General features: G+C 33.9%; 3 non-coding genes across 3 annotated transcripts; all 3 read right to left on the reverse strand.

The window, feature by feature from the left end:
• Nucleotides 1–210: 210 nt before the first annotated feature.
• LOC112725740 (small nucleolar RNA Z278) lies at nt 211–330 on the reverse strand. The gene has a single exon (XR_003164827.1). It is a non-coding gene; the product is annotated as a small nucleolar RNA Z278 (small nucleolar RNA).
• Nucleotides 331–470: 140 nt separating this feature from the next.
• Nucleotides 471–585, reverse strand: LOC112725738 (small nucleolar RNA Z278). Its single transcript, XR_003164825.1, has one exon. It is a non-coding gene; the product is annotated as a small nucleolar RNA Z278 (small nucleolar RNA).
• A 56-nt stretch (nt 586–641) lies between these two features.
• Nucleotides 642–734, reverse strand: LOC112725736 (small nucleolar RNA Z223). Its single transcript, XR_003164823.1, has one exon. It is a non-coding gene; the product is annotated as a small nucleolar RNA Z223 (small nucleolar RNA).
• Nucleotides 735–7,237: the final 6,503 nt, after the last annotated feature.

The raw sequence follows: 7,237 nt of genomic DNA on the forward strand, positions 1-7,237 counted from the left end.
ATTATTCTGCATAATTATATAGAAAAGTAATTAAAAAATATTTATAATGAGATACAAATAAAGTGAAATACAATGAGAGATACAAAATTATCCTGCATAAAGTGAAAATCATTTATGAGAGATATTCTGGTTTCATTAGCCCATATTTGAAGAATCCAATAAGAAAAACAATACTTGAACTCAAAAAAAAAAAAAAAACAAAGATGACCAACCTCAATTTTAGTCTTTAATGTCATTGACTTGTAGCAACACTAAGTAGGTTCTCCCTAAAAAAATAGGAACTTGGGTACACTACAACTTCGGACACGTTGGGATGAAAACATCATCGGTAGTGGAAACATTAAAAAATAGGATTTAAAACAAAAAAAAAATAATACTAAGTCAATTAACTCAAGTACGAGTGAAGGCAATTCGATTAGGATACAACTAAATGGTTAATTCAAAATAGGAACATTAGTTTACAAAAGAAAGCCTCAGTTGAACCCACTGAAGTCAAATGAATGTAGCTTCACCAAGTAGGTTCTCCCTGTAAACAGGGTCTTGGCTCCACAATACCTCAAACAGTTGGGTTGAATCATCACAGGCTATGTTTGGCACTCAATTAACATGCATTAACAACAGCTTAAAAAATAATAAATGCAGAAAGGCTCAAAAATATAACAGCTTAATCAATCACAATTTTTTTAGAAGCAGAACTGGCATTTGAAGCTGAATTATTATCCTCACAGCTAACCAGAAATATATCAAGCAGAAAATCCAAAATCAAATGTTTATTAAATCAGAACTCAATATTTCGATAAAAGATTGATTGCCATATAGAAGTCATTACTTATAGTATTTTATCAACTTCCTTCAGAATATCGACTGCAATTGCATGCATGTCCTCCCTACTAGGTTCCTTCTTGGATTTCTTACTACCTTTCCTTTTCCTAACAATGGCATTGAAACAGAATAATTTGAGATTGAAAATTTACAAATAGACACATACTTATAAAATATAGAGCTGTGTAACTTGATACGAATTCATATCAAGGGTGTGTTTATCAGGATGGTAAAAAATGGGGATGCAAATTTCATGTGAGCTCTGTAATTGTCAGTATTTAGCTCATCCATGAAAACTTATGTCCCATTTTTTCCCCAACCAAACACATGAGAAGGGAAGTTTCCAGAAACAGTTTGACAAGACTACTTAATCAAAGTTAATAAGTTCTAAAACTATTTCGTGAAAACAATAGAATGCTAAAAGAAATAGAGCAAGTACTACAGATAACATCATATGTAAATTGGGATACAATCAATTCACCTTGATCCTTCACTGAAGCTTTTGACGGCTTCTCTGTTTTTTTGCTTGCAGCCTTTCCGTTTCTGACTTTTCACTCGAGGTTTTCTGCTTCTTGGATGCCAAAAGCACTATCCTGATGAATAAGCAAGTCACAACCCAAATCCTCTAGATATGCACGGAAGAGAAAACTAAAAAAAATTGGTCTATTATGAATAAAATAAAAATCCAAATGGAAAGCTAAGATTATCATTTGCTTTCATAATTGACAGAATGCAAAAACTTAACAAGAAAGCTAAGTATCTCCAATTATCTCAAGGAAAAATAAGTGCTAAAACCAGCAAAACAACTTAGCAGAAATTGCCAATAGTTAGAAAGCAACTTGGTTGAGCTACTGCATTCACAATTATACCAGGTTGAAACACAAAGCTACTAGCTCGTATGATGAAAAAGTATAAGATCTTATAAAACTCATTTTTAGGTGTTGACTACACAATGTGAATATTACGAGACAAATAACATGCTATGTTATCATAGAGAATAGTCTTATATATGTTACCTCTACATCCTTAACAATTGGTGCCTGCAGCCCATTAATGACTTCTTTTGCATCATATATCACTCTCACTTTCCTATTATTTGTATCCTTCACTTTTATTATTTTGCCCCATCAAAATGGTCATGAAATTAGCATAAATCTAAACGTAGAATAAAATTAATTGTTTAAGAATTAATAAGTGAAAAATTTTAAAGACAATATAATACCTATCCTAATGACCATCAAATTCATACAGAACATTCAAAGTTGATGAATTAAGGATCTTCCCTTTGACCACTTTCTGATTTCCACCAAATCCAAGAAAAGAATGAGTTGATTTGTAAGATAAATCAGCCTCAAGTCCCGTCTCTATGCATTTTATATTAATTTTGCCAATCCAATCAACAGCTGAAACTGGAATTATTCTGAGTAAAAGATGAGGGCAATTCATTTCATATGTTTCTCCATGATTCAAAAGCTTCAATTGATGTTCTTACATATTTGTTACCTTTGTGATGAATCTATGTGACTTAATTAACATTTTTAATTTGTTAATGAATGGCCAATCTCCTGGAAAAGTTTTGGAGCCTATTGCTTCCATTTATGCCAAACACAGAAAGGAATCATAACAAATCGAGAATCAGAAGCCAAAACCCCCAAAATTAGAAAACCTAAAATTAGAATCCAAAATCCCCAAAAATTCACAGAATCAATTGAAAATTGATACATACCTTCTCTATCTCAATTAGCATTGCAATGTTGCAGAGCGGCCACAGTTAGCATGTATTGGTACAAGCTAATAATATTCTCGTCTCCATTGGAATCAGTTTCGAACACCCTTAGCTTTATGATCTTACAATAAAGCATATTAACAAAAATGTAATCAAAATAGGTTGCAATTTGGCTTAGGTGAAGGAATTACATTTAAAGCACGGAGGCACACAATGCAACATTCATTTTTCTTTTTTGTTTCAGTCATTATGCATTCAGTAGTAGGAATAAAAAAGATGAAGATGAATGAACGAATGGTTGCATTTAGCAGAAGCTACAGTAACTAATAGTTTCTCCTCTTTTCTGATTAAATGACACCGAGAGAAAATGAAAGTCTATTGCTCGCCATTGATCCTGCAGGATAATGTGATTCAGGTGAATCGTTCTGAAGCTAAAACCCCCAATTCCTAGTGGCATATCCAGTAGCTATGACACGAGAAAGCTAAAACCCCTAATTCATCACAAATTGAATAAAGAACAAAACTAGAATTCAACACTAATAATAACAAGCAATGCTCAAATGTGACACGAAAAAGCTTCTATGACAGACAGCACGATAGAAATTGAACCAGACATAAAAAAATCCTAATTAAATATGAAATTGTGATATAGGAACCCTAATTAATTTTAACACAGGCTAGTGATTAGGGAGTGGGAATTAAGAACCCTAATTTCCTAAATCAGGAAAAAAATTAAAAGCCTACCTATTGTGGATGAGAGAGCGAATCGAGCAGAGATAGATGGAGCAGAGACGGCACGATTAGCAAAGGAGAGGAAGAGCAAAGCAGAAGAGCACAACGAGGTGGTGGTGCGACGTAAGAGAGATGCGGCGTCGTTGAGAAGTAGCAGAGCTGCTGCGGGGTACGATGTAACAGAGCTGCGGTGGTGGCGTGGCGTAGTAGAGCCGTATGAAGATGTGGTGCAAGGAGAAGAGCCATGTGATGGCGTAGCAGAGCTATGAACTCTCTCTTAGCTTTGTGCGAAACAATGATAGCGCGGGGAAAAGGTGAAAAAATTCACCAAGTGTTATGTGCAAAAAAAAGTAATTCTCTGGGTGTTATGTAGATACATTAGTCATCACTTTTGAAGTGCACTCAAAAGATAACAAATAAATTACTTTGTAAAAGCGCTCCCTTTGGTACGAAAAATGTATCTATAGATATTAATATAAGGCTACACTTTATAAGTGATTTTTATTGTATCTATGACTACACTTTTTAAATGATGCCACAATTGTGTTTTCTATTCTCTTATAAAAGAGAAATACGGAGAAAAGCGTAGCCTATTCTATGAACAGACTACGCTTTTCAAATGTAACTTAAAAAAGTGTGGCTGAATGGGTGTTTTTCTTGTAGTATAACAACCCTAAATTAGCAATTAATATTGGACATTGATAACTCAAGGGTCCCTAAAATCTCAATTCCAAGCCAAGAATAAAAATCTACTCCATAATCAAAGGAAACATTTCATCAAACATTTGGTGAGCATAGAAATAAAGCATGGTATAATGCAAGAACTAATAACAACTATAACTAACCAAGACAAGATATCAATGCTAACAAACTAAACAAGCATATAAAACTTAAAACATTACTTCATTAATTAAAATCAAGAATTCAACAATTGTTCATAAAAAATAAACTAGAGATAAGTAAATTAACACCAAATTCTAAGAGAATTATAATGCAAGAACAAGAAAACAGGATAAAAACTACAATTAAACAAGACTAAAACCTAAAACTAACAAGAAAATTAAGGAATATCTAAGGGATTCTAGAAAGAAGTTAGAGCTTCTCACTCTAGAATCCCACTAAACCTAAGAAGAAAATGTAAAAATGTGAAGATGGTAGAGTGTGTTGATCCCCCCTGGTTCATGCTTCAAATGGTTTAGAAATGAGTTAGATTGGGCCAGAATTGGGTAGAAATCGCAAGCCACATATTTACTTAAGTAAATCACGTGCTGCAAATCATGTGTACGCATCTGCCATACATACGCACAACCTAGTAGATTTCCAAAAGATGTGTACGCATGACCCATGCGTACGCGTAATTTGGCAAATTTTGCAAAACTTTATTTCTTCATGATTTCTCTATTTTTGCATGCTTTTTCTTCCTTTCTTCAAGCTATTCTTGCCTTTTAAACCTTAAATCACTCAAACAAATACATCAAGACATCAAATAAAATATAGGTGAATTAATTTTGATAATTTTCAAGCATAAAAAGCATATTTTCACCATCAAGCACAATTAGGAGAGAAATTCACAAAATGATAAATTTTCTATGAATAAGTACAAGATAAGTTGATAAAATCCATTCTTTTCAAGCCAAAATTTACTGTAAAATATGGGTTTATCAATACACCAACAATCAGAAAAGGGTAAAGGTCCTGCTAATGATAGAGATAGAAGCAACCTTAAAGCAAGAAGGTTAGGCTCTCAGATCCACATTCCTGAAGGAACAGGAAATAGAGAGGCTATAGAGACCGTGATATTGGTTCAAGGTCATCAGGGTTGTTTAAAGCAATTGGAGATCCAACTAGAACGACAACGTGAATTTGAATGCAAAGTGAAAGAGAACTTGAAGAAATATTGAAGAGACTAAAGTCCGACCTTAAGGGCAAAAAATCTCAAACTGAACGAGGTACGACCCCTCCAGGAAACAACAACCTTCTTTTGAAAGAAATCATGCGTGCTAGAGTCCCGAGAAGTTTTAAAAGCTTAGAAATGGTTTTCTATAATGGAACTATGAACCCACGACATCATCTAAGCAATTTTAAAAGTCACATGAGCTTGCTTGTAAAGTAAACATGCTTTTGTCCTATTTTCTCTTCTCAGACAAGTGCGAAAGCAACCACTTTATTGGGTACAGCCAAATACAATATGAGTTTCTCTTCCACCTCAGGTCGGGTAAGAATAGGAGGTTGAGATAAGAATGTTTTGAATTCTTAAAAAGCTTGTTCATATTTTTGAGTCCATTGGAAGTCGTGTTCTTTTTTGAGGATTGCTAACAGTGGTAATGACTTCAAAGCTGACCTAACCAAGAATCTTGATAAAGCTATTTGCCTGGCATCAATTGTTGGTCTTCTTTTAAATAGGTTAGACTTTTCATATCCAAGATTGTTTTACATTCATCCGAGTTAGCTTTTTAACGCCTCTATAGGTGAGTATGAACGTAAGAAATTTTCTTGCTTTTACGTCAAAGGTACATTAAGTGAGATTAATCTCATCCTATGCTGCCTTTTATGGTGTTGAACACCTTGGTCATGTTGGTCAATAGACTGGCTTCACTTTGGATTTTTACAAGCATGTCATCTATATAAACCACCATCAATTTTTCTAAGTGGGGTGAGAGTACTTTCTTTATCAACTACTAGTATGTTGCCCCTACATTTTTCAACCCAAAAGGCATAACCACATAATAATAGTTGGACATAGGAGTGATGAAGGATGTATTTTCTTGATCAGGCTCATACATTGAAATTTGATTGTGTCTCAAATAAGCGTCCATGAAGGAGAGGAACTTGTATGCTGAGACTGAGTCCACGAAGGCACGAATGCTAAGTAGGGGGTAAGGATCTTTTGGGCAATAAAAATTCCCCTCATAATTGAAATTTACTTATAAAGTATGGAGGTCATTTTAATGTAAAGTGGTGTAACCAATCAAGTATCTCTTCAAGTATGTAAATAAAGTATATGATTATGTAACTACTTCGTTTCACGAAAGTGCTTCCCTTGAAAGAGCTAGAAAGGTAGTTGAAAAGGTTAGCTTGTTTTAGGAGTGTCATTATATTTCTTCTTGTGAGGCTTGCTAAAGAAGTTTTGGATATGATATTCGTTATAAGGAAGCATTTGTCATAAGATTAGCTTTTGATTTACCAAAGGAATAAATTATTTTATATGATGGTGATGATTCAACTAATAATGTCATGTCAAAACTAACAGTTAATGAATCAATACTCTTATCTTGATTTGATGCTAATAAATTTGTTAAGCTATCATTATAATATTTTTTGCCTAAATTAACTCTTATTCGAAGCAACATTTAATAAAAGTTGTCTTAGAAAGGCAAAGACAATATTATTGATGAGTTGCCTTTGAGTAAGGCAAAGATAATAATTTTTGGTCACCCACAAAAATAGTTGTCTTTGATATCTAAAATAATATTTATAAAATATTGCAATATAAAAACTTTAAGACAACATTTTTAAATAAAAATACAATATTTTATAAGCGTTGTAAAAAAAATTGAATAAATAACATTTATAAAAGATTGCCTAAAATGTTTTATAGTTAAAAATTTTAGAGGAAAACTTTTAATCATATTCCCACCAATTATTTTCCCAATCAAATAACTTAAAAAAAAAGAACAAATGTATCATGTATGTGCATCAGTTCACTACCCTAAGCCCTAACACTTCAATAACCCGTCACTAACGGCGACATGCCGTTCCCTGCCAATCAAGGAATTCCTAATGGCAACAGTAGCTCTCGATCGCAATGCTCTCCTCCACGTACAATGACTGCGCGGTGCTCTCCTCCACGAATGACGACACGGGGCTCTCCTTCACGGGCATTGGCGCGGTCATCTTCTCCACACACGCTGCTCCACAACGACGGTGCACTGCGCTTCTCATTCTGTGCCGAACCAC

Source organism: Arachis hypogaea, chromosome 11 (genome assembly GCF_003086295.3).
Source record: "Arachis hypogaea cultivar Tifrunner chromosome 11, arahy.Tifrunner.gnm2.J5K5, whole genome shotgun sequence".
In the NCBI taxonomy this organism is placed as follows: Eukaryota; Viridiplantae; Streptophyta; class Magnoliopsida; order Fabales; family Fabaceae; genus Arachis; species Arachis hypogaea.